This window comes from Misgurnus anguillicaudatus, unplaced genomic scaffold, assembly GCF_027580225.2.
Source record: "Misgurnus anguillicaudatus unplaced genomic scaffold, ASM2758022v2 HiC_scaffold_33, whole genome shotgun sequence".
NCBI lineage: Eukaryota > Metazoa > Chordata > Actinopteri > Cypriniformes > Cobitidae > Misgurnus > Misgurnus anguillicaudatus.
This window is the reverse complement of record NW_027395283.1, coordinates 7815228-7843224: the sequence shown is the minus strand read 5'-3', so window position 1 is coordinate 7843224 and position 27997 is coordinate 7815228. Positions and strand designations below refer to the sequence as shown.

General features: G+C 43.2%; 1 pseudogene; it reads left to right on the top strand.

The window, feature by feature from the left end:
- Window positions 1-27997, top strand: part of LOC129437241 (NACHT, LRR and PYD domains-containing protein 3-like) — a 175337-nt pseudogene that overhangs the window by 57102 nt on the left and 90238 nt on the right.

Sequence of the window (27997 nt, the reverse complement as noted above, 5' to 3'; positions counted from 1 at the left end):
AGGACGCTGATCTCCGAATACACGAGAGAGTGGCTGTCTTTAAAAAGACACAGAGCTCTCACGTATCACTCTTTTTAGGGAAATCACTCTTTAGGTGCTCAGCTGATGATGCGCACAGGGAAAGGCAACGCACACACTAAACTCAAAACAAAAAATATGCAGAGCAGTGGAATACTGCGAGCGTCCGCTGTGTTAGTACTGCTTGTCAATCAACTTCAGCAACCGTTCCCCGAAGAGCAGATAGTAGCTTCTCAGTCAGATAAAGCCGGCTTTCGAAGCGAAAAAAAGCTGATTTCCCTATTTGCACGTGCGCCTTATATACGCACCTGGCGGGGCGGCGCCAGCATTATGCAAATATCTCAATGCCAAGTTCATTGGCGTTTTAGTAGTATTCGAAGCAGATTGGTCTCTCTAAGCGAGCTCCCAATTCGTCGGTCACGACGTGACGTCGTAGTGACCGACTGAAAGGGAACAATATTGTCTTTGTGGGTCTCCTTCTGGATTCCACTCAGTCTTTTTTGTAATGTCTCTGAACATTGTGCAGTGCCCCCTTCACTGCTTCATATAGTCCATTCATATAGGACATGTCCAGCTGAAGAGTTGTTGCCTCCTCTTTGCTCCTCCAACACTTTGTCACACAGAGTTTTTTCATTGTCTGTTTCTTGCCAGCTTTTATTCACTTTCTTGAATGTCAAAGGATGGGAATGATCAGCCCCACAAGGTTTCAGTTTGACCCATGCAAAATATTGCCTTTTGATTTAAAATAAAATTTATTTTGTGACCACCTTCCATCATCAGATGAAGACTCCTCTTCATTTTGTAATAATTTATCTTTGTATAATTTATCTGTGTCATTCACCTTTTAATAATTTTTCTGTCCTTTTTAATTTTTCTCTTTATTTCCACCTTTAATAACTTGGTCTTTACTTTTTTTTTCCTAATATACTTTTCCTCTTTCAAAGCCTCATCTCGTCTTTCTACTAGACTTTGCCTCACATCTGGTGATCATCAGTACCCCCTCCCTTTTACTCTTCGGCTTCTCTCTCTCTCTCTCTCTCTCTCTCTCTCTCTCTCTCTCTGTCTCTCCTCAAGCATTTCTTTGTCTGTTAATTAACTCTTCTTTTTCATTCTTTTAGTTTATATTTTTATTTAGTTATATTTTTTCTCACACAATGCCACATCAAATGTTTCCTCAATTGAATATTTAAGTTTCTTATCTTCCAATTCTCCACACAATAGTTGTTTATTCCTAATTTTTCCATTAATGTGACTGCCATGATCTTCTCTTGCAATATAACAAACCTTATATTTTATAATTATTTCTCATTTTAACCCCTTCACAATCTTATTGTTTTAATTCGTGCAATTTATATATTCTCCCAAATAGTTAATCAGATTCAGTGTATCTTTAATACAAGATGTCTTTCAAATAATGTCAAACCCCATTATCCACTTTTGTCCTTTTTTGGTCAAGCTATATGTTTCCTTTTGAGCACACTTATTTATTTTAATCAATCATTTAAATGAATTATTCAGATTCTAGAAGTAACTATAATAATTAATACTTTTAGCTACAATAACTCCACAATATCATCAAATATCATCTTTAGTACCCAGCATTTATAACTGTCTCTTTTTCATATCGTATTCATATTCATACATATTTTTACTCATATTCATATACTTTCACAAACTGTATTCCCTCTCCACAGTTTTAAACAATCCTTCACTCCACTTAGTGTAACACAACACCTCTCTGTGCTCTCTACAGAGCAACAGAAGAAAGACACACCCACTGCTCACTCAGCCCCCACCTTTCCTCATCTCAGACTTGCTCTCACAGACTCATGCTAGCACAGAAACAAATACAATTAAACAAAACAAAACTGTACTTTACCTAAAGTACCTTGCTAATTAAAACAACACAACCACTACACTTCCTCAACGTGGTTATACAACTAAAACAACGGACCCACTACACTTCCTCAACGTGGATCTTAATTAAAACAATAAAATATACCACTTTAAGGTGGCATACCGTCAATTTTGATACACAAAATTGACCTCTGTGCCCTACACTTCCTCCACAGGCACAGACTTCTATTGTCATTCACCTCCTCAACAAACAATAGGCCTCTATTGTCATTCACCTCCCAACAGAAAATAGACATCTATTGTCCCCAACAGACAATAGACCTCCATTGTCATTCACTTCCACAACAGACAATAGACATGCAGATTCACTTCCTGTCCAACACTGCATAATTCTTACGCGTTTTCTTCACTTAAAATAAAAATTTGCTTCGATTTACTTTGATCATCAAAGCCATTTCAAAAATAAAAATAATCATCTGTTCTACTACTACCAAGTCCTGTTAGTAACAAAACAGATGAGTGCATGTTTCCTCTGAAAATGAAACCCTTTATTCTTATAATTTAGTCTAATAATCATTAATTTCTTCTTTTTATTCTTAAATTTGGAAGAGCAATTGTGATTAATCTTACCACCACCAGCAATCTCAGGTGAACAATACAATCTTTGAATAAGCAAAACGCTTACCTCTTTTAGGTGGCCACCTGATTGTATTGCCCATCGAGAAGCCAGCTGTGGTCTCTGAATCTGTGCTCTTTTCATGTCCCATCTCGGTTGCCAATTGTTGTGCTCTTAACCAGCCCCACGTTGGGCGCCAATTGTTGTGGTTTTCCTCCTTGGGTTCTTTAAGAATAAAATACTCAAGCCGTAGGTTTCATTTTCAAAAGATAGACTTTTATTAACCAGACAGAATAAAAGCCGAGCAGTCCTGCATAATCTCCAAGACTCACTGAAAACCTTTCCCCTGTACTAGGGTATTTAAGTCTGCCTTCGCACGCAATCCTATTCCCATGGGTTTGTAACATGAAGCAACATATGGTTCATATCATATAGAAACACATTCCCGGGACTGTAGGTCCTTTGTTCCTACCCTCCCCATGCACTTTTTGAACAAACTGCAATCAAACTGCAATGTATATACCTGAACTGGTTATATTCATATAGACAGACATAAAAACATAATGGTAAAGTATTTGATACCCATATTCGGATTAAAACAAACCACTTCACTATCTATTATCTGCGCTATCAGAATTGTACTTTACTCGTCTTTCTATAGTCATTCTCAATGGTCTCAAGGCGGCTTTGGTAAATTCTCTCCCCAGCGTGACGTCATACAGTGCGTTGTGGGGGAAAGGAGAATCATTGCAAACCGCTGTACTTTTTCATACTTTTTAGGGTTTTGTGATACCCAACAACATAAAATACAATGAATAACAGTTTAAATGTTTATTATCAACAAGCAAATTGCACAAATTCGTTGAAAAATTTTACCTGCAAAACGCCCTTTAACTCTTTCCCCGCCATTGACGAGATATCTCGTCAATTAAGAGAAAACGCTTCCCCGCCAATGACGAGATTTTCCGTCTTTCCGCAATACCGCTATTATCCACCAGGTGGCGCACTTCCTTAACTTTTTAAACCCGGAAGTATTGCCCTATGGCAAGCAGCTGCATGTCCGTGTCTGTTTTAAAGATTGCTCTGAATGGGATCTCTATGAAAAGTCCGTCACAAAAATTGAATTATCTCTGCTTTTTGCTCAAAATGTGGTGTTTTTGCAGAAACCTACCCATATTCAAAAGCTGATTACAAAAGAACCACTGAAGGTGGTTTTGTTTGAAAGCAGAGGGTCTGTTCTTTCATTTGGTATATTGTATGTTCATATATTCAAAGAAGAACATTTTCTGGAAGGCATTAAACTTTGGTGAAAATCATGAAAAATGCTGGCGCTGGCTGGCAACTTTTTTAAAAAACGCTGGCGGTGAAAGAGTTAAACACTTCTAATATTATCTACCATACATTAGGTTACCAATAACGTAACTATAACATACTGTCATTTATAACATACTTTAAAGCCTTAATAGCAGTCCAGATAATAATATTTAACACCACATAAAACTTTACTCAGCCACAATAATGAACATTTATAACAACAAGTGTTAAATAAAGCAAACATGTCTCAACACGATATGAAATATTCGATCCGACGTATTGAATCAGGTAGATATAATTAACACAACGGTCGTGTAGTGACTCTTAAAAACTCTTAATTAACATATCAAATAACAGAAATAACAGCGCCAAAAATACAATATCACGAGTAATGCAGCAGATATAACTTTACTTACTTTTCACATTCACGCACACTCTGAGGAAAAATTACACCCGCCATTATGTCCGAACCGACAGACGATCTCTGTAGTACTGAATATTAACTGTAATGACGAACGCCTATCTCTATCATACTGCATACTAAGTGCGTGACAACGAACGTCTATCTCTACCGTACTGCATACTAACTGCGTGACATCAGATAAAATACACAAACCAGTGCGCACTTTCCTACTCTGTTACAAGCACTGAATAAACGGCAGAAAACATGAAACATAAAGCATGATTGAATAAATAATAACAACTCTAGCATAACTTTGGGGCCTTTTCTACAGCCACCCCCAAATGAATGTAATACATTTGCTCATCACTAAAGGCAACAAAGTTCTATGACTGGGGCGTAGTAGCAGGAGTGGAACAGTCTTCTTCTCCAGAAGGGAGTGCAGGGAGGACAACCAGCCTGGCAACTGGCCGGGTGTAGATTTTCTCCTTCACCTTTACATCAGCGGACCTGATGTGCCCGTCAGGGCTGGGATGGGTCTTGACTACTTTCCCAATGGGCCAGAGGGCCCTCGGAAGATGTGGATCAGCAATCATCACTACACAGTCCCCTGCAATATCAGCTGGTGTAGTCTGCCACTTCTGGCGAGCTTGCAAACTCGGCACATAGAGTCGGATAAAACGGGCCCAAAAGTGATCAGCCAAAATTTGGGAGTGTCTCCAACGGCGGCGACAGATGAGCTCACTTTCGGGGTAGACTACCTGAGGTAGTGAACCATCAGGCCGCCCCATAAGAAGAACACTGGGAGTCACTGGATCTGGGTCCCTGGCATCTGAAGACACATAACCCAAGGGCTTACTATTAAGGATCCCTTCAACCTCAGTAAGTACGGTCCGAAGCACTTCTTCTGGAACGGGCTGAGCACCAACTGTGGCATAGAGTGCACTTTTAACTGAGCGGATCTCCCTCTCCCACACCCCTCCGAAGTGTGGAGCTGCTGGGGGGTTAAAGTGGAAGGAGATCTTCTGTGGTGCAAGAAGATGTTGTAGTTCTTCAGACATTCCAAGGAAGGTCTCACAGAGTTCTCGCTCACCTCCCTTGAAATTCGTCCCCTGATCGGAGAACAGTTCTGCGGGCATTCCTCTACGGGCAATAAACCGACGAAGGGACATCAGAAAAGCATCCGTATCGATAGAGGTTAGGAGATCCAAGTGCACTGCCCTGGTTGTGAGGCATTTGAAAATGATCCCCATCTCTTCTCACGGCGCCGGCCCACTTTAATCTCAAATGGCCCAAAGCAGTCCATGCCCGTAGAATAGAAGGCAGGCTTGAAAAAACGCAGACGGGCTGATGGCAGGTCTGCCATCTTCGGTACTGCAGGTTTTGCCCTCCATCGCCGACAGTCAGCGCAGTTATACTGGTAACGCCGGATGGCCTCACGCCCTTGCAGGATCCAGAAGGAGCGTCGAAGCTCAGCAAACACCCGCTCTGGGCCTGGGTGACGGAGGCGGTTATCAAAATCTTGAATCAAAAGCGTTGTCACTCGATGACCTGGGTCTAAGATGACTGGATGAAGAGTGGTCAGTTCCAGGCCTTCTGCTCGACGGAGTCGTCCTCCAATTCGAATGAGCTCTCCCTTTTCATCCAGCTCAGGAGACAGCGTGCAAAGTCGACTGCTGCTGGGAACAGGTTTACCAGCTTTCAGGAGGCTGTACTCCTGCTGAAAACTATCTCTCTGAGCTCTCTGAAGTATTAACTGTTCAGCCTGTCGGTAGTCTTCAGCTGTAGGCTTATCATTAGAATTGGCCGCCCCATGCAGCTCCTGCACTGTCCCTTCCAAAAGCTCCTTCCACGAGCCATATTGGGCCAGGTCCAAAGTTGACTGGCTGGATACAACAGCAGCGACCCCACAGAAGATAGACTTACGCAGCTCTGAGGTATCTTCTGTTTGGTCAACAGTGGGGTCCTCTGGCCATGAGTCTGGACTGGTCAGGAGGAAGGCAGGTCCCAGGCTCCATCTATTTGGCTGAACAAGCTCTTGCAGCTTCTTTCCCCGTGTTACATCATCAGCAGGGTTTCTGGCGGTATCAACATATCTCCAGACATGCCCGTCTGTCAGCTCCTGTATCTCGGCCACGCGGGTGCCAACAAAGACCTTGAACCGGCAGGATTCAGACTTCAGCCATATCAGCACCATTGTGGAATCTGACCAAAGGGTTGTCCGATCAATGTGGATGGTAAGTTCTCTCTTCAGCACCTGTGAGAGCTGTGCACCAGTAAGGGCAGCACAGAGTTCCAATCGGGGCATAGAGTGAAACCGCTTAGGTGCAACTCTGGAACGGGCCATCAGGAATGACAGATACACTTCACCGTGTCTGTCAGTGGTTCGCAGATACGCCACCGAACCATAAGCCTCTTCTGAGGCGTCGCAAAATACATGCACCTCTCTCTGAAGACCGGAGATGTCCACAGACTTCGACAAGTACGGTCGGGGCAGGGTGACTTGAGGTAAGACTTGTAATTCCTCCTCCCAGTCTTTCCACTGTTGCAGAAGCTCCTGTGGTAGTAGTGGATCATCCCATCCCCTGTGTTTGTCCCAAAGGTGTCGGACAATTATCTTAGCCCTGGTGGTGTAGGGTAGGATGAAGCCCAAGGGGTCGTACTGACTCGCCAGCACCTTGTAGATATTACGCATCGTGGGGACACCGTACTCCACATGACGATGCTTATAACCAAGAACATCAGTGTGAAAGAGCCAGCTTAGCCCTAGAGTAGACTCTGGGGTATCTGTCTTGTTCTGAGCCAGCCATAGATCAACACCAGCAGAGCAGCTTTCTTTTGGTAGATGACTTATTACACCTGGTTCATTGCTTGCCCACTGACATAGATTGAAGCCTGCAGACGCAAGAAGGGCTCGCAGTTTGTCAACCAGATGCCTCGCCTCAGCAATTGTGGGAACACTCTGTAGGCAGTTATCCACATAAAAGCATTTCTGAACTGATGTCCTCACATCTTCATCTGGCTGGCTGTTGTCAGAGACATGGCGTTGTAAGGCGAATGTGGGCAGCAAGGGCTACATTTTGTACCAAATGGTAGCACCTGCCACTCATACACCGCAGGAGGTCCTTCTTGACTGATGTCACGCCAAAGAAATCTGAGCAGAGCACGATCCTCTGGGAGGAGGCAAATTTGGTGGAACATGCCTCTGATGTCTCCACTAACCGCAACTGCATGCTCTCGGAATCTTAGCAGAACTCCCAAAAGTGATGCTCCTAAGGTTGGCCCAGGCAGTAGATAATCATTGAGGTTCTGCCCTCGACACTGATAGGAGCAGTTGAACACCAGCCTATTCTTGCCATTATGATTCACCATATGGTGAGGAATATACCATTCCTCACAACCTTCCTTGTCTGAAGCTTTCGGTTCACACTTGATGACAAAGCCCGCATTTATAAGCTTCTGCATCTCCACTCTGTAGGCTTCTGCCTTTGCAGGATCTTTGGCAAGTCACCTCTCTACACTCTGTAAACTGGGCATGACGGCTTCTTTGGTAGCCTGTAAGAGCGGCATGTCTTTCCGGCGGAGCAGTGGGGTGGCGTAACAGAGAATGCCATCAACCTCTACCCTGATGGTTTTGGTCTCCAGGATGCTGATAGCCTCTTGGTCCTGCCTTGAACGAGTAACTAGTTTCTAGCTTCTGAACGGAACAGTGTCCACCTGCCATAATCTCTCAACGTGTTTCATCAGCTTGCTTGTCTGGGGTGTTACTGTTGTAAATAGACACTGCTGTGGTTGGGCGAGGTGACGGACTACACCTGGAGGTCCCAATCTGACAGGTTCAATGGGAGAGACAAGATGGGGATGGTCACTTCCAATGAGAAGCAGGGTTTGACATTCATTAAAGTCTGTATGGGAAGGCCAGTGAGACGCTTATAGGTGTTTCGGAGTTGCTCCATGGCGTAAGTATGAGCCGCTAGTCCAATACGACCACTGGTAAATGCACCTATAATCTTGTACTTGGTCTTTGGCTTTGATGGCGAAGAAATGAAGAACGACACTGATGCACCATGGAGGGTATGCACTTCCTCTCTAATTGTGCGTAGTGGTAGGTCCTCTGGAGTCCCCTGCACCCCTAGCTTCTCTGCAGCATCTGACAACAGCATAGTTCTCTCTGAACCGTCATCAAGTATGGCATAGGTGTTGATTGATTTATCACCATGGTGAATGCGGACTTTGACAACTTTCAGAAGTACCAGACTGCCTTGAGTAGGTCTGTCTAGATACAGGACCTCTGTTGTGCCCCTTATACCTTCACTCTCCGCTGCTGGTGTTGACGCTGCCTCCTTGGGTGACCTCGTATTCACCTCATGCAGAACCTGGAGGTGTTTCCCTTGGCAGAGGCTGCATAGTTTTCTTAAGTTGCACTGAGCCGCCTGATGTGGCCGTGCACATCGCCAACACCTCTTGTTACTTTTTATCCATTCGGTCAGCTGATCCTTTGTTAACCTGGATACCTTTGTACACTGGCTAAGGTAGTGTTCCTCATTGCAGAATGGACAATATGGCTTGTTCTTGTTTCCTTTAAAGGAGCTGCTTGGCGCTGGAGCCTCAGGTTTCTTAGCAGTGTCCTTCACACCATGGAGGACAGAAGTAGGCTGCTTACTCTTCCTACCTTCATGTCTGGACACCGGCTTCTCTCGAGCTCCTCTCACAGCTAACTGTCCTTCAGAGTCCTGGCACCAAGACTCGGAAAGATTAGTTAAGGTGTGGGTTTGCGTGTCCTGATGGTACATGCAGCGGCGAAACTCTGCTCTCTGCTCAGGCGGCAGCTTGCTCAGCAGACAAGCAACATGTGAGCCACACTGTAGTTCCACTTCACCCTCGTGGCCTATTGTCTTCAGCATCCCAACCAGTGACTGTATCTGGAGTGCAAACTTCTCAAATGCAGCAAAGTCTCCCCGCCTTATGTCAGGTGAGTCCATCACAGCAGCAATACGCCTCAGCGCTATCTGATGTGGCTGGCCGAACTTATCATTTAGGGCAGCCATTGTGTCTGAGAAGGGTGTTGGGGAGTTAAGGTAAGCATCTGCTATTAACCTGGCTTCTTCTAGTTGCAGGTGATCAACCAACACTTGGTATTTGAACAGCTCAGATGCGTCATGTGGTAAGAGGTTCTCCAATGAGATCTTGAGCCGCGCGAACTCACTTGGGTCCCGACTTGAGAAGCTGCGGATTGTTGGGCGTGGCCCACGGTAACTTGGCTCTGGGACGCTGTAGTTATGACCTTGAGGTGAACTAAATGGCGGGGGCTGTGTCCATGCCATTCCTGGATGTTGCTGTTGGGGCGTTAGGTTGTAGCCGAGCTCATTTCGATGACCACCATAAGCCATAGTATACTTAGGCTCAGCTGGAGGTATCCATGTGGCTGCAGAGGAAACTGAACGGGCTTGAACCAGGGCAGTGGATGACGGGCAGTGTCTTGCCATGGCCTGGCTGTAGGAAAGGCCCCACGTCCTGAGTGATTAACTTGTGGCTGACCCACAGACAGATCATGAGCTGGGGCTGGCAGTGCTTCTTTCTTAATTCTTGGAACCTCATCTATTCTACTAATAAGCGAATGTGCCATAGTCGGATCACGAGGGATAAGCTTGTCCATTTCTGGGTCTGGCCATGGTGGTGGTGCAGGCCAATCATCCTCTTCCTCAGCTTTAGGTTCCTTTTCAACATGTGTCAGTGGCGACATCACCGTTAACTCTGGCTTTCTGGTATGAATAGAGGTTGGACTCTGCAGGTTGCGAACAGCATCTATTAACTGTTTCATGTCTGATCGCAATTCTCTTAGCTCTACTAAATCTGATGCCATGTGCCGCTGTGTCTGCTGCAGAAGGTGTCTTTCATGACGAATGTCATCTAACTCTACTCGGTTCTTCTCCTGTGTATGTATGGGGTGCAGCGATGACGGTAGAGGAGTAGAGTAATCTCGTGGCTGTTCCCTAAACTCTCTATCTGGCAACCGCTGGGGGGCTAGCTGATTCTCCTGGCTGTGCTGTTGGCTCTCTGCCCTATAGCTCAGGTCCAACTCCTGAAGAATAGCATCCCGCCTCTGCGGGCGAAGGGGAGAGTCATAAGGGGAGGTGAGTGTTGTCATCCTGGCATTTCCCTCCTGGTGAGTACTCTCTAATGGGTGTCTGTACCCCTCACCTCTGTAGCCTCTATAATCGACCTCGTAGTCTGCATAGCGCACAGGTGGGCGAATCTGCCGTTTGGGACGTGCACCGCAAGCATCATACTCTGGATGTAATTCCATCTCTGACGTAAACCCAGTGATCCGGCTCGAAGGACCATCAATGTAGTGGAGATAATGGGTAAACACTCAGTATAGGTGCTAATTCTGGGTTTATCACCAGGTTCACGCAGGTGTGTCGGCCAGAACACTCCTTAAGGCCAAATATTCCAGAGTATGCAATAAAGAGCTGAGAGATATTCTTAATGTTCTGTTTATTCTCCTTTGAGCGAGTTTAAATGCAATTTTGAATATGGGTGTGGTTTCTATAAAGAGAGAAACAAAATACAAATGAATAAGGGAAACATACATATACTCATTCCCCTCTACATTATAATATAAAATAAACAATAATCAGAAAATATGACAATATATCTCTTAAACTTAAGAAAAGTATGCAAAGAGAAAGGATTTAAACACTTCTAATATTATCTACCATACATTAGGTTACCAATAACGTAACTATGACATACTGTCATTTATAACATACTTTAAAGCCTTAATAGCAGTCCAGATAATAATATTTAACACCACATAAAACTTTACTCAGCCACAATAATGAACATTTATAACAACAAGTGTTAAATAAAGCAAACATGTCTCAACACGATATGAAATATTCGATCCGACGTATTGAATCAGGTAGATATAATTAACACAACGGTCGTGTAGTGACTCTTAAAAACTCTTAATTAACATATCAAATAACAGAAATAACAGCGCCAAAAATACAATATCACGAGTAATGCAGCAGATATAACTTTACTTACTTTGCACATTCACGCACACTCTGAGGAAAAATTACACCCGCCATTATGTCCGAACCGACAGACGATCTCTGTAGTACTGAATATTAACTGTAATGACGAACGCCTATCTCTATCATACTGCATACTAAGTGCGTGACAACGAACGTCTATCTCTACCGTACTGCATACTAACTGCGTGACATCAGATAAAATACACAAACCAGTGCGCACTTTCCTACTCTGTTACAAGCACTGAATAAAGGCAGAAAACATGAAACATAAAGCATGATTGAATAAATAATAACAACTCTAGCATAACTTTGGGGCCTTTTCTACACAGGGCGAGCTCTAAGAACTGGAGCTGGGCTCAGCGATGTTATTTTCCAGCATATACTCCACTTCCTTTTGTAAATGAGCTCTTTTAGACGGATTAACACGATATGGATGCTGTTTTATAGGTGGAGTAGAACCCACATCGATATCACGTTCAACAAGTGTCGTCTGACCGGGAATGTCTTTAAACAGCACTGAGAACGTATTCACTAATTCCATGACATCAGCTTTTTCAGCTGGAGACAAATGTGGTAACTGACTAGATAATGTTAAGAGCATCTCTGAATTTTTCAATCTACCCTCAACTATACACCTAGAAGGTCCTTCGTCTGCTTCATCCACCTGTTCAGATGCAAAGAGCCCAACCACGGAAATTTTAGACTCTGAAACACCAGGTAAATCACTTTTTGGAGTTTCAACATTATAATTTCTGTCATGATAGGCCTTAATCATGTTTACATGACAGACTCGCAATTTTCGTCGATGGTCTGGAGTAAGGATGACATAATCTCGATCTGACAACTTCTTTTTAATAACATAAGGGCCAGTATAACAAGCTTGCAGTGACCCACCGGGCACCGGTAAAAAACCCCAAAACTTTGTCACCTGCACTGAAACTCTCTGGCTTTCTTGTCAAACCAGGTTTTCATCTTCTCCTGCGCCTTCTCAATGTTTTGCTTGGCTAATTCACGAACCCGATGTAAACGTGTATAGAATTGTGAAACATACTCTGGAAGCGTGCTGCTTTTTGAATCGGAGAGCCATTTCTCTTTTAACACAGTTAAAGGACCATGCGGGTTGTGGCCAAAAACCAGTTCTGCTAAACCCCAGTGATTCTTGTACGACTTCGCGCAAAGCAAAAAGCAACAAAGGAATTCCTTCCTCCCAATCCCTCTTAAGCCCAAAACAGTAAGAACGCAGCATAGACTTTAACGTCTGGTGAAATCTCTCCAGTGCACCCTGACTCTCAGGATGATAAGCAGTGGAGAGATTATGCTTGATACCAAGCTGCTTAAGCACTTGTGAAAACGTACGAGACGTAAAGTTCGTTCCCTGCTCACTTTGTATTAGTTTCGGTAAACCAAAAACTGAAAAAAACTTAATGAGTGCCTTAGTGATGGCTCTCGTAGTGATGGAGCGCAAAGGGACTGCTTCAGGAAAACGCGTAGTCGCGCACATAATAGCTAACAGATGTTTATACCCCGACTTTGAACGTGGAAAAGGTCCAACGCAGTCAATTATTACATGCTCAAAAGGCTCCGAAACCATAGGAATTGGAAAAAGCGGTGCAGGTGGAATAATTTGATTAGGCTTTCCCACCATTTGGCAAACGTGACAAGTCCGACAAAAACGTGAAACGTCTTTCTTAAGACCGGGCCAATAAAAATTTCTCAAAATCCGGTCATACGTTTTCAGGACAACTAGATGGCCAGCCAGACCGTTATGTGCAACCTTTAAAATCATGTCACGATAACCTACTGGAACTACAATTTGAGTGACAATATTCCAGTCATCAGGAGATTTAGGACACACCCATTTTCTCAACAAGATCTCATTTTTGAGAAAATATGCTTGGGGAACACTCATGTGCTCCTGCTCCGGTTGAACTAATTCAAACAACGGGGCAAGAGTTAAATCTGATTTTTGCACCGCTATTAATTTATCGGGACACAGGGATAAATCAACACGATCTTCACCAGCAGTCTTTTCAGCACTCGCAGGATTCAAACCCGTTTTTCCTGCAAAGAAACGGATAGCAATTTAGTTAGATCAGGATTTGCAATAAATGTGTCAGATAAATCCACTTCTGCTGACGCGGAACAATCAACAGACTTTGCCATAGAACGAGTAACTGCACATGCAGTGAAAACATCAGGATACTTAAGCGCACAATCATCAGTGCTAGCAACAAACGGTACAGAGACGACTTCGGGTGGCACACTAACACAGCTCCACACACTACTTCTACCATAAAGACTCAGAAGGCAAGTGAACGTTTGAATGACATTTATTCCATGTTAAATTAAAAGACAGAAATTCGAATCAGTCTCAAAATAAAAGAGATGCTTGAGTCTCATAAGATTTTGGCATATGCCCCGCCTTTCGTCCGGGTCTAGCTGTAGTCCGGCAGATCCTGCCTGATGTTGAAGGGAGGGGCGGAGCCTACCCCCGGACAAAAGAACAGGGAACAACCTGGTGGTGGTGGGGAGGATGGAGGTGAACTTCAGCTACGACACCTACGGGCAGCAGGAGAGAGTGTTAGTTCAGCGTTTAAATAGTCGGCATTGAGCTGTGATTGGTAAGCCGATTTTATGAATGAATGACGTGGTATTAGAGTCTTCCTGGTAGAACTTACGCTGACGCTTTCATTTCTACCATAAAGACTCAGAAGGCAAGTGAACGTTTGAATGACATTTATTCCATGTTAAATTAAAAGACAGAAATTCGAATCAGTCTCAAAATAAAAGAGATGCTTGAGTCTCATAAGATTTTGGCATATGCCCCGCCTTTCGTCCGGATCTAGCTGTAGTCCGGCAGATCCTGCCTGATGTTGAAGGCAGGGGCGGAGCCTACCCCCAAAAGTGAAATAGATCAACTGGCTTGATTGCTAGGATATCGAAGAGATGTCAATCCTGAAACAAAAGAAAATGTTAAGAAGGAATCAGAATTCTTAAGCTACAACAGCTATTTATTGGAACCCCCCAAAAATTAAGCCACGATAGGCATAGGCATTCACTTTAATGTCTGATTCACACAAAAGGAATAGGATAAGAATTACAATATGCTTCGTCGTAAAGTGCCACGGTAGGCTTTACATGGATAGGTAGCCCCGATAGGTGATATGTAAAGCCACGATAGGCCACAACGATCGATAGCCCCGATAGGCAATGTGTAAAGCCACGATAGGCCAAATCGATCGATAGCCCAGATAGGCGATGTGTAAAGCCACGTGGATTGATAGCCCCGATAGGCGATATGTAAAGCCACGATAGGCCACAGCAATCGATAGCCCTGATATGCGATGTGTAAAGCCACGTGGATTGATAGCCCCAAAAGGCGATATGTAAAGCCACAATAGGCCACAGCAATCGATAGCCCTGATAGGCGATGTGTAAAGCCACGTCGATCAATAGCCCCGATAGGCGATGTGTAACACCACGGTAGGCCACATCGATCAATAATTCAATTCAATTCAATTCAATTCAATTTTATTTATATAGCGCTTTTCACAATACTCAATTGTTTCAAAGCAGCTTTACATTAATAGAAGCAGTGAAAGCAGAGAAAAACGACAGATAGCACAACATAATACACAATAGCATAAGCAGTCAAATTTGCTGCGGCTATGACGCGACATTATGAGCGAGCGTATTACTAATGTAACGTCTAGGAGAAGAAGCTAAGTTAAGCCCAAGCAGGCTACCTCCCCGGGGTGAAAAACCCCCTAGGAGGAAAAAAAACAAAAACCCCGGGTTGTTTAGCCGAGGAAATAAAAATAAAAAGTCCTAGGAGGGAAAAACCCTTGGGAGATATACATGTATATACACACATATAAAGGGATAAGGAGCTTAAGCGGAGATTAAGCAGAGATTAAGCGGATATTAAGCGGGTCCTGCCGGTGGTCGTTGGTCAGGCATCAGCTGGGCATCACATTGAAGGACGACCAGTAGATCAGAGGTGTGCCGACTTTCACATCTACCGGAACTGGGTCTGTTTGTCCCATTGTCCTCAGGGTCAATGGGACCCAGGGACGAGACAGGGAGAGAAAAACAAAATCATATTAGCGTAGGGGCCGTTCACATGTAATGCAAGTGTCACACAGTGATGTGGTTTAATCAGCTTAGTTTCAGACAGACTAACTATTGCGGCATAATTATATTATCCACAGTTTGAGGATTTTGCAAGTTGGGGGCCCACTGCGACGGTATATATGGTAACTAAGGGTCACCTTCCGATTTTTAAGAGAAAATGAAACCTGTCGACCCGTTTGACTAAGGCCTGTAACCCCACTGTCGTCGTTAATGCAGGTTCAGTGGCAAACGGGTCTATATTGCATACTATTTACAAGATCACGAGAAAACGCCAACATTGCAACCTGACCATACGTGTCAACCCGTTTGACTAAGGCTGGAGGCCCCACTGTCGTCGTTAATGCAGGTTCAGTGGCAAACGGGTCTGTATGGCATACTATTCGCAATACAAAGAAAGCGCCAAAATCACAACCCAGCCATACGTGCCAACCCGTTTGACTAAGGCCAGAAGCCCCACTGTCGTCGTTAATGCAGGTTCAGTGGCAAACGGGTCTGTATGGCATACTATTCGCAATACAAAGAAAGCGCCAAAATCACAACCCAACCATACGTGCCAACCCGTTTGACTAAGGCTGGAGGCCCCACTGTCGTCGTTAATGCAGGTTCAGTGGCAAACGGGTTTGTATGGCATACTATTCACAAGACACAGAAAGCGCCAAAATCACAACCCAACCATACGTGCCAACCCGTTTGACTAAGGCTGGAGGCCCCACTGTCGTCGTTGATGCAGGTTCAGTGGCAAACGGGTTTGTATGGCATACTATTCACAAGAACACGAAAGTTCCAGAATCGCAATCCGACTATAGGTTAAGATAAGGTTTTTATTTATTTATTTGGTTGGTCTGTGTTATGACCGCGAGTGCTTTATTCCGTACAGATAACTATTTCGAGTTAGTACTTTTACTAGACAAATTATGCGAATGCTTTGTTGAAGAGAAAAGTTTTAAGTCTAGATTTAAAATTATCGACTGTGTCTGATTCTCGGACATCGGTTGGTAAATCATTCCAGAGCTTAGGGGCTAAGTAGGAAAATGACCTTCCACTTTTAGACACTTTTGATAGTCTAGGGATAATCAAGAGACCAGAATTTTGCGACCGTAGTGTGCGTGATGGATTGTATTCTGATAGTAATTCTCTAAGATATGAGGGTGCTAGGCCATTTAAAGCTTTGTAGGTGATTAGTGATATTTTAAATTGTATGCGATATTTAACTGGTAGCCAGTGTAAAGATGCCAGAATTGGGCTTATGTGGTCATACTTTTTAGATCGAGTGAGTACCCTTGCGGAAGCGTTTTGAACTAGCTGAAGCTTGTTTACTTGATTTGCATGGCATCCCCCGAGTAGCGAGTTACAATAGTCTATTCTAGAGGTCATGAAAGCATGGATAAGCTTCTCTGCGTCAGATGTAGACAGTATATGGCGTATTTTCGAGATATTTCTAAGATGGAAGAATGCTGTGCGGCAGACGTTGGCGATATGACTATCGAAGGATAAGTTGCTGTCGAACATCACACCTAAGTTCCTAACCGTGGAAGATGGCACCACAGTGCAGCCATCTATGTGCAACTTGTAATCTGACATATTATGTTTGTAGCGATTCGGTTCAATAATAAGTATCTCTGTCTTATTGGAGTTCAGCTTAAGAAAGTTATGTGCCATCCAATCACTAACATCGCTAAGGCACTCTGTTAGCTTAGAAAATGTGTGTGTTTCGCTGGGATGTGAGGAGATGTAAAGCTGGGTATCATCCGCATAGCAGTGAAAACTTATGTTATGTTTCCTGATAATGTCTCCTAGAGGTAACATGTATAACGAGAACAGGATAGGACCTAAAACCGAACCCTGCGGTACACCGTATTTAACCACGGAGTGATATGACTCTTCCTCGTTTACATAAACAAAGTGATAGCGATTGGTTAGATACGACCTAAACCAGGCTAGCGCCTGACCACTGATACCAACATAGTTTTCCAGCCTATTGAGTAAGATTGTATGATCTATTGTGTCAAAGGCTGCACTAAGGTCTAATAATATAAGAATTGAGATTTCACCACGATCGGATGTTAATAGGAGGTCATTTGTAACTCTAAGCAACGCTGTCTCTGTGCTATGGTGGGGCCTGAATCCTGATTGGAACTTTTCATATGTACTATTATTTGTCAAGAATGTGCGTAACTGGCTTGCCACTACCTTTTCTAATATTTTCGAAAGAAAAGGGAGATTTGAGATTGGTCTAAAGTTATTAAGCTCTCCCTGATCAAGCTGTGGTTTTTTAATCAGCGGTTTAATAACTGCTAGTTTGAAAGCTGTTGGAACGTATCCTATTTCTAGCGATGAGTTAAAGATATTTAGAACCGGGGTTGACACTACAGGGAATACCTCTTTAAGCAGTTTTGTGGGAACGGGGTCTAATATACAGGATGATGATTTGGATGATGTAACTAGTCTAGAGAGCTCATCTATTGTAGTAGGTTTAAATGAATCAAGATGTTCGTATGGTAGTCTAGTGTTAAGTGAACTAACGGGTAGAGTGGTGGCTGCCTGGGTAGCTACGATGTTTTCCCTTATAGCCGTAATTTTGTTAGAAAAGAAGTTCATGAAGTCGTTACTATTGTGTTGAAGTTTACTATTGGTTTCTGTTTGTTCTTTATTTCTAGTCAGTTTTGCAACTGTGCTAAAGAGGAAACGAGGGTTATTATGATTCTCATTTATAAGCTTGCTAAGATAGGTAGATCTGGCGGTTTTAATAGCCTGTCTGTATTGTTTAACACTCTCTTTCCATGCTGCACACCATACCTCTAACTTTGTGCTTCTATAATTTCTTTCCATTTTCCTAGTTGCCTTTTTGAGTGCGGCGGTGTGATGATCATACCATGGAGCTGGCGGTTTTTCTTTGATTCTCTTTTTTCGAATGGGAGCAACGGCATCCAATGCGTTAGAACAGACTTTGTTTAGGTTTTCTATTACAATATCTAGATCGTCACAGTTATCTGCTACATGTTTAATTTGGGACAGGTCTGGAAGAGTGCTAATAAAGCTATCTTTAGTGGTGGAAATTATTGTTCTGGCTAATCTGTAGCATGTTGTGGATTGAGTGATCCTATCTAGAAGGACAGTGTATGACACAAGGTAGTGGTCAGAAACTGCATCACTCTGAGGTGATATTTTGATGTCATTAACATTGAGCCCGAGTGACAGAATTAAGTCTAATGTGTGCTTACGAGTATGCGTTGGCCCTGTCACATTTTGTCTAATATTGAGAGAATTTAGAACATCCATAAACGCACGTCCTAGTGCATCTTTTGGGTTATCCACATGAATATTAAAATCACCAACGATAAGAGCTTTATCTACAGTGACTACAAGCTCAGACAGGAAATCTGCTATTTCTTTAAGGAAATCTGCATGGTGGCCCGGAGGTCTATAGATTGTAGCTAAGGCAAAAGAGAGCTGTTTGTGGTTACGATCGGTTATTTCCATATTTAACAACATTAGTTCAAATGATTTAAATTTTACTTCAGATTTTTGGTTTACTTTAAAAATTTTGTTGTATATTGTAGCTACACCACCCCCTCTCCCCTTTAATCGAGGTTCGTGTTTATAATAATAGTCTTGTGGGGTGGATTCGTTTAAACTAATGTAGTCGTCTGCTTTAAGCCAGGTTTCTGTTAAACAGAGTGCATCTAAGTTTTGGTCTGTAACTATTTCATTGACAATAGGTTCTTTATTGGTAAGCGATCTAATGTTAAGAAGGCCGAATTTTAACATTCGAGGTTCATCTGTTAATGTATTGTTTTCTAATTTTATATTAATCAGATTTGTACCAGATGTGGCAAGTGGTGCTCTGTATTTATTTGTTCGGGGAACCGATACAGTTGAAATGGGTTGATATTTTGGTAAGATTGACTCGAAGTGCTGGGATATAAGTGATCTTGACATATTACGGCAGCTAACAGACGGACGGTTAAGCCGACCCGTCTGTTTCCTGACTTGTACCCTGGATAGTCAGACTGTATTAGAAGTAAGACTATTGGTCAGATTTATAGAGAGAATCGCCCTTCCTTCCTGAGACGGATGGAGGCCATCTCTCTTTAGCAGGTCAGGTCTCCCCCGAAAATGCTTCCAATTGTCTATAAACCCTACGTTATGGTGAGGGCACCATTTTGACATCCAGTCGTGAAGAGACAATAATCTACTGTAAGTTTCATCCCCCCGGTAAGCGGGGAGGGGACCAGAGCATATTACATTGTCTGACATTGTTTTAGCAATTTCACATATCTCTTTAATATTATCTTTGGTGATCTCCGACTGGCGGAGTCTGGTGTCATTTGTGCCGGCGTGAATAACAATTTTAGAAAACTTACGCTTAGCATTAGCCAGCACTTTAAGTTTTGATCTAATGTCTGAAGACCTGGCTCCCGGTATACAATCGACTATGGTGGCTGGGGCCTCAATGTTCGCGTTCCTAAGTATCGAATCTCCAATGACCAAGGCACTTTTAACAGACGTCTCAGTCGGTGTATTGCTTAGAATATCGAACCTGTTTGAAATTACCAGGGGGGTCTTGGGTGGGCACCGTAAACGACTTTGCCGCCTGATAGTCACCCAGTTAGTCGGCCCCCTTGACTCAGATGATGGAACCGAGCTATGTGTATTACGTTTAACACTAGGCGCACCCGAAACAGTGTTTGTAGCATTAGCGGTATTAGCGTTTGTAGCATTAGCGGTATTAGCGTTTGTAGCATTAGCGGTATTAGCGTTTGTAGCATTAGCGGTATTGCTGTCATCAACTAGCGTTTGGATGCGCGCTTCTAGTTCTGCAATCTTCTCCGTCAGCCTTACTACTTCAATACACTTAGCACAAGTAAACCCCTCTGGGCTGATGGAAGAAGCTAAACTGTACATGTGGCAAGTAATGCAGGTTACAATAACAAGCGGAGTCTTACCGCTTTCATGTTGGGTGATGGCGTCTTTGGTCACCTGGACGCGGTCCGTGAAGCTACATCGCGAGGGCAGCTCGCTCGCAGCACGCCCCGATCGCCTGCGGACGTCTGTAGCCAGTGTGATGTGAGGCACGCTGAATCTGCGACGGCCGGGCAGCAGCTCCTCCACGGCTTCCCGATCGCTTTCATTCTGGGCAATGGCGTCTCCGTTCCCTCGAGCGCGGTCCGTGAAGCTGCACCGCGTAGGGTGTTCGCTTTTTGCACTTCTCGGTCGCTTGTGGATGTCTGGAGCCTGGGTGCTGTACGTCGCGTAGGATCTGCGATAACCGGGTATCAACTGCTCCACAGCTTCCCGCTCAGGTGAGGACAGGTCTGAATAGCATACATTGGATGAGTCCGCCATTAGATCGGCAAAATGGTAACTAAACACCTGTTTGTTGATGCTAGCGGGCTATATGCTAACACTGGGTATTTAGCCGTGATAAATTGTTTCACGTGGTAGTACTGCTCAATAGTCGTCACGGTAAAGTATTCTTGAGATAAACGAATATGTTATATTATATAAATAGGAACAAGGTAGTCAGAAAATAGGATTTGGATGATAAACTCGACGGAGCTCTGATGCACGATGCTCACTCTGACCAATCAGGTATTTTGCGCGTGCGCAGTCAATCCAACAGGGCTCGCATAAAGTTAAGTGCCCGATAGCCCCGATAGCCGATATGTAAAGCCACGATTGGCCACGATAGGCCACTTGATCGACAGCCTCGATAGGCAATGTGTAAAGCCACGATAGGCCACGTTGATTGATAGCCCCGATAGGCGATGTGTAAAGCCACGATAGGCCACATCGATCGATAGCCCCGATAGGTGATGTGTAAAACCACGATAGGCGATATGTAAAGCCACGTCGATCGATAGCCCCGATAGGCGATACGTAAAGCCACGATAGGCCACTTGATCGACAGCCTCGATAGGCAATGTGTAAAGCCACGATTGGCCACGTCGATCGATAGCCTCGATAGGCGATACGTAAAGCCACGATAGGCCACGTCGATTAATAGCCCCGATAGGCGATGTGTAAAGCCACGTCGATCGATAGCCCCGTTAGGTGATGTGTAAAACCACGATAGGTGATATGTAAAGCCACGTCGATCGATAGCCCCGATAGGCGATACGTAAAGCCACGATAGGCCACTTGATCGACAGCCTCGATAGGCAATGTGTAAAGCCACAATAGGCCACGTCGATTGATAGCCCCGATAGGCGATGTGTAAAGCCACGTCGATCGATAGCCCCGTTAGGTGATGTGTAAAACCACGATAGGTGATATGTAAAGCCACGTCGATCGATAGCCCCGATAGGCGATATGTAAAGCCACGTCGACCGATAGCCCCGATAGGCGATACGTAAAGCCACGATAGGCCACTTGATCGACAGCCTCGATAGGCAATGTGTAAAGCCACGATTGGCCACGTCGATCGATAGCCTCGATAGGCGATACGTAAAGCCACGATAGGCCACGTCGATTGATAGCCCCGATAGGCGATGTGTAAAGCCACGTCGATCGATAGCCCCGTTAGGTGATGTGTAAAACCACGATAGGTGATATGTAAAGCCACGTCGATCGATAGCCCGGATAGGCGATACGTAAAGCCACGATAGGCCACTTGATCGACAGCCTCGATAGGCAATGTGTAAAGCCACGATAGGCCACGTCGATTGATAGCCCCGATAGGCGATGTGTAAAGCCACGTCGATCGATAGCCCCGTTAGGTGATGTGTAAAACCACGATAGGTGATATGTAAAGCCACGTCGATCGATAGCCCCGATAGGCGATACGTAAAGCCACGATAGGCCACTTGATCGACAGCCTCGATAGGCAATGTGTAAAGCCACGATAGGCCACGTCGATTGATAGCCCCGATAGGCGATGTGTAAAGCCACGTCGATCGATAGCCCCGATAGGTGATGTGTAAAACCACGATAAGCGATATGTAAAGCCACGTCAATCGATAGCCCCGATAGGCAATACGTAAAGCCACGATAGGCCACTTGATCGACAGCCTCGATAGGCAATGTGTAAAGCCACGATAGGCCACGTCGATTGATAGCCCCGATAGGCGATGTGTAAAGCCACGATAAGCGATATGTAAAGCCACGTCGATCAATGGCCCCGATAGGCGATGTGTGAAGCCACATCGATCGATAGCCCCGATAGGCGAGAAGGCCGTGGAGAACACTTACATGGCAACGTTTTGCAATTTAGTGCGAAGACCGCAAAGGGCAAGATACGGGGCAATGATATGCTGTATGCAACAAAGACGGTTACGGGGCAACGACTTCCCATGTAGCGTGAAGACCGCGAAGGCAATGATGCGGGGCAACGATATGCTGAATCATAATAAAGGCTGCGGAGGATAGATGCGGGGCACCATATGCAATGTAATAAGTCGGTTGTGGTATCTATGACACAATGTAACCATATGCTGATTAGCGAGAAGGCCATGATACACATCAACAATTTGCAGTATAGCAGTATGACTGCGAATGCTAGATACAGGCAATGATATGCCACGCAGCAAGGAGGTCACGAGAGCCATGCAATGGGGCAACAATATACCCTATAGTGAGAAAGGCTGCGTATGCTATGTCGGAGGCTGTGATGGAAAGCGACAATATTCCTATAAAGCGCGCTATGCCACAGATAAGTTTAGCGAGAAATGAGACATGGTTGAGTAACCTACACCACCACCAGTATCTGCTGGATCGTACTTTGATCATTATGCAGCTTAAAGCTATAGAAACTGATGAAACGTTGCATTTTAAGTGTATTACTTTTCAAAGTATTTATGTAGTAAAAGATGGGATTTTGGCTATGGCTTTAAATTTCAAGTGTATTGATGGCAGAGAAGAAAAAAAAATTACCTAGGAAAACAGAATCATAACATTAACATGAAATTGCTAAAACAAAGAAATTAAGGTTATTGAATTTTAAGATTAATAATTATAGACTAGAAAGATTAGTAAATATGGAAGTAAATTAATCTAAACTGTATGAACTAAATGTGAACGAACAATACGCAATTGAATGCTTAGTGTCTTGACTGGAGTGTTATTAAAATCCTGAAACTACTAGAAGGTGCGGGATCAGGTTATGTCAATAGACCACGATCAATGATAGCCGACACCATCAATTGCCCTTCTCACGCAGAGATTATGAATACTACACAGAAAATGCTTCCAGGATTTGTCCGGAATCATTAGACTTTTGGGTCATTTATTCTGCCGATTATTTTTCGGAGTCATGCTTACTGCGAAAACCCATAAAGACATGTGATACATGTAAAGTCCTGCACATGCTTGACTTTTAAGCGCTTCTGAAGTTCACCAGTTATTCGTAACTCGTATTTTGAATGAGATCATGAGGAGCGTGTGATGCGCTGCTCTGTCATGCAGGTGAATGATCTCAGCTTTAGCAGCACGTATAGTGAGCACGCATCGTTTCACACAGAGAACTTTAAACGTGCATCTTTCGGCAATTTTACTAGGTTCTCTTTACGGGAGCGATCCCAGAACATTTACGGGATGTGATTGTGTTGACACGGTAGCCTCAAACCATTTTAGAGAACATATTTTAGACCATACTGCGAGTCAGACTTCACCTAAAGTCTTTGAAAATGTTCAGCATAATTAAGTTAAACTTTAATGGATAAACAAGTCAATCGCATGTTGTCACATACCATTCTTACATAACCTGCAGTTGCAACACCAATATGCATAGCATGATTTGCCTCATAAGAAACTTTTCAATAAACGAGTAATGCTTCGACTTCGTTGCACCTGAACTTGTAATGCATGTAGCGTGGACTTCGCACTAGGGTGGTTAAAATGCACGCTGGGTTTAAAATCAATGAGAGAGGGTTCCATTCCCTGTTACAAGGTAATTTTCAGACCGCTAAGGTATCAGTGATGTGCAACAAAGTTTTAAGAGGTTTGCAGACGAAAAATCCGTTGAAGATTGAAAAAGTTATGATATTTTTATTATTAGAAATCAGAGGAAAGTTATATGGATGTCTATGGAATGTGTGTGACCGAAATGCTGCTTATTTACATGTTTTTGCTTATAACTTCTCATTTTATCAGATATGTTCATGAAATTTTAACAGAAGGTAGAACTTGTTAGTACTTTCAAATTAAATTATAAACATTTGCTGTTTTAGTCAGAATGGGCATCGGACCCATGTTAACCATTATTTTTAGAATGATGCCTGCGGTGGACGTTCTGACATGACGTTCACTGTAGTCTAAAACAAGAAACGTAATATGCAAATTTTCGCGATTTATTTAAATACAATCTCCTCCATACCATTACCATGTTTCAGCACCAAGATAAAATATATATAGGCCTATTGTGGTCCATTTACGTTTCATTATTGTCCAGAGTTTAGTGGAAGCACACCGACCGGTTGAAAGTGACACTCAGTTTTAAACCGTTGCTGTGAACTAAAAACACATCCGAATTGAATACTCAAAATATCAAACGCTTCCGGTGTTCGGACTTGACGTATTTATTGTCGTATTTATTGAAAACATACTACAACCTTGCGACGATGACTGAATATTGCATGAGACGCATTGTAAAAGTACCGCGCGGGCGGAAGCAGATTTTATTCGATGCGCGTACCCGCGATGTCAGCATTGCTATATTAAATAGAAGAAATAAATTGTCACATTCCCAGTACTATCGGGTCGGCAATCTCACGGGCTGCGATATAATGAAAAAAAAAAAAATTAATGATGTAACTTACCTCACACCAAATTAAAATGACAGTACATTTAATGCCATAATTCTTATGAAATGCAATCAATTGATTTTCCGACGGTCGTCGGACGAAACATTGATAATTGTACATTTGACCGACATAACCAGACAATCACTCGCAATTTGCGCAAGAAATGCAAGTTGAGCGTTACGACTGCGTGCTTATTCCTGTGTTAGTATGCCAATGTGGCCTATCGTCAGTATTGAGCAGGCTGCATAGTGATGTTAACAGTGACATTAACAATGACATTAACAACTAAAATAAGACATCCCGTATATTTTGGTCAAAGACTGCAATAACTGACAAATACAGTAGGTAACATTTAATATGTCCCTTAAATTGGTAGGAACAGGTAGGCACATATCGGGAAGGTTGTATAGGATAGACATATTCAGGAAAATTATGTAAAGCAGTGACCTTACCTTGTTTCTTAGGCAGACACATATGATTTTACACCATTTTGTAGTTTACGCAATTTTCACCATTTGTTTACAACAAACACGCACAGATAATTAAGACAGTTGTGTTCGGGTCTTTTGACGTTAACTTACTCACGCGTTAATGCCGTGCTGTTGAAACGCGATCGCCTTTCAGGAGGAATAATGCCGTAAAAAAATATATATCTTTGCTTTACAGAGCCTTCGTGTGGTGACTCTCGTTTAGATGAGAAGACAAAGATATTTTAGTTAGAAAGACATCACCCTTCGGTGTTTACCATGAACCGTAACTCCTCAGGCAATCAATATGATCAGTGACACCTGTTGCGGCCGAACTTCTCAGACAATCATCAGTGACACCTGTGCAAGCATCCAGTGAGTTGCTATGGTCGATTACAGTTTACGCTTAACAGGACTGCATTGCATTTTAATCTGTTCATTGAAATGAAACGGCCTCATTCCTTGCGTTTTTGTGCCAAGTTTGCGAGCTTCCCTAAATAAGGGTCTTTGGCAAAGATGAGTTGCGTTCGAAGGGACTGGTCAAACACGCCTACCGTAACCTTGTGTTGCAGTCTGTGAGAACGAGCGGCAAATGAGACGAGTAGCATATCGTGGATGAGAGATCCTGGGAAAAGGTTAAATTGGCACGAAAACATTGCGGGCCGAGTAAACATACCGAATTCACAAATAAGCAGAGGAAGGGCGAGCGTTTAGACATCCGATTCTGCGTGGTACGAGTAACAATCGCTTTGAAAACGTTTGGTTTGCACTAAGCATCGAGCAAACGAACTTCAGCTACGACACCTACGGGCAGCAGGAGAGAGTGTTAGTTCAGCGTTTAAATAGTCGGCATTGAGCTGTGATTGGTAAGCCGATTTTATGAATGAATGACGTGGTATTAGAGTCTTCCTGGTAGAACTTACGCTGACGCTTTCATTTCCAGCTAAATCATTCCCTAATATGAATGTTACATCGGGAACTGGAAGAAATGAGCGAACACCCACTACCACATCACCCGTCACCAGTTCAGACTGCAAATAAATTTTATGTAATGGAACCTCCATTACTCCCATTTCAATACCCCGCACTAAAGCAGCACTACCCGTTGCAGTCTCTTCAGACAACTTCAACACGTCATTCAGGATAAATGAAAGACTGGCACCCGTATCCCGAAGAATACGAACGGACACAGGCTTAGCCACACTGAAAAAACGAACTTTTTAGTGTAGTAATATTTATTAGATTAACTCTCATAATTTCTACATAATAATATTAACATTTATTGAGAACTAGATTTTCCTAAGTAAAATGATGATAAATACACAATTAATTCATATAAAAAAATGAACTGTGTGGGAATAGTAAGTCTTATTAGATATTTTCTTGTATTATTTAACTGTTTTATAGTCACTGCACATAGTCCTAAAATAGTAAATTTAAAAAAAAAAGTAAATTTTAATCAAAAACTTTAGCAGATGCATACATTACATTAAAAATAGGCAATATGTAAAATGAACAGGTATAAATATATGCAAAAACCTACAGACAGGATGAATACCTAGCTTATATGAGAGACGAAGCTTTAGATATTATAAATATGACAGGTGCTATGATGTGATGATCATGAAGTCTGTTTTAAGGTCTTGACGCCCTTTACTTACTATTAGACCTTAAAATTTGCGTCTCTTTCTCGTCTTTCCGATCAAATATGTTTGTATAAGCAAATGGCGCGTCAAACTACATCGCTCCAGCAGCGCACGTGTCACTGATATAAACGCGAGTTTTGTCTTAGCTTGCTTAAAGTTAAAACATTACAACTATTAGCATTATGTTTGAGAAGAACCTTTTATTAGGCGTCGCAGCTCCTTGCGTGTGCCTAGAGACCTCTGCACTCGAGAGACCGGCCGGCTGCTGCACGAGCACAGACAGAGAGAGGGAGAGAGAGCAAGAGTGAGAGAGAGAGAAAGAGAGAGAGAAAGAGAGCGAGCGAGAGTCTCGCTGCAAAAAATTACAGAAATAACTCGTTTATTTTTTATGAGTGAATTATTTTACTTGTTTCTCCGTCACACTAAGTCTAACAAGCGTGAGGGCAGCGTTAGCCACGCCCACTTATTTGCATTCCGCGGAATAGACGGAATAGAAAAATCTGTTACGTCTGACATTTTATTCCTCGGTAACGGAATATACCGTCATACCACCCAGCCCTAGTTTAAGCTCTTCTTATTGATGTTGTTTTGTTGTAAATAATAATTTTGTGAAGTCACCGTTTATGTGATCAGTGTTTCTTTACATGAAGCCTGTTCAGAACGTTGTATTGTAATTCCCTCCACAGTGCTGATAAAGCATGTCAGAAACACAGTTTGTGTGCATTTCTGTTCAGAATCAAGTTTATTCAATGACTGACTTGT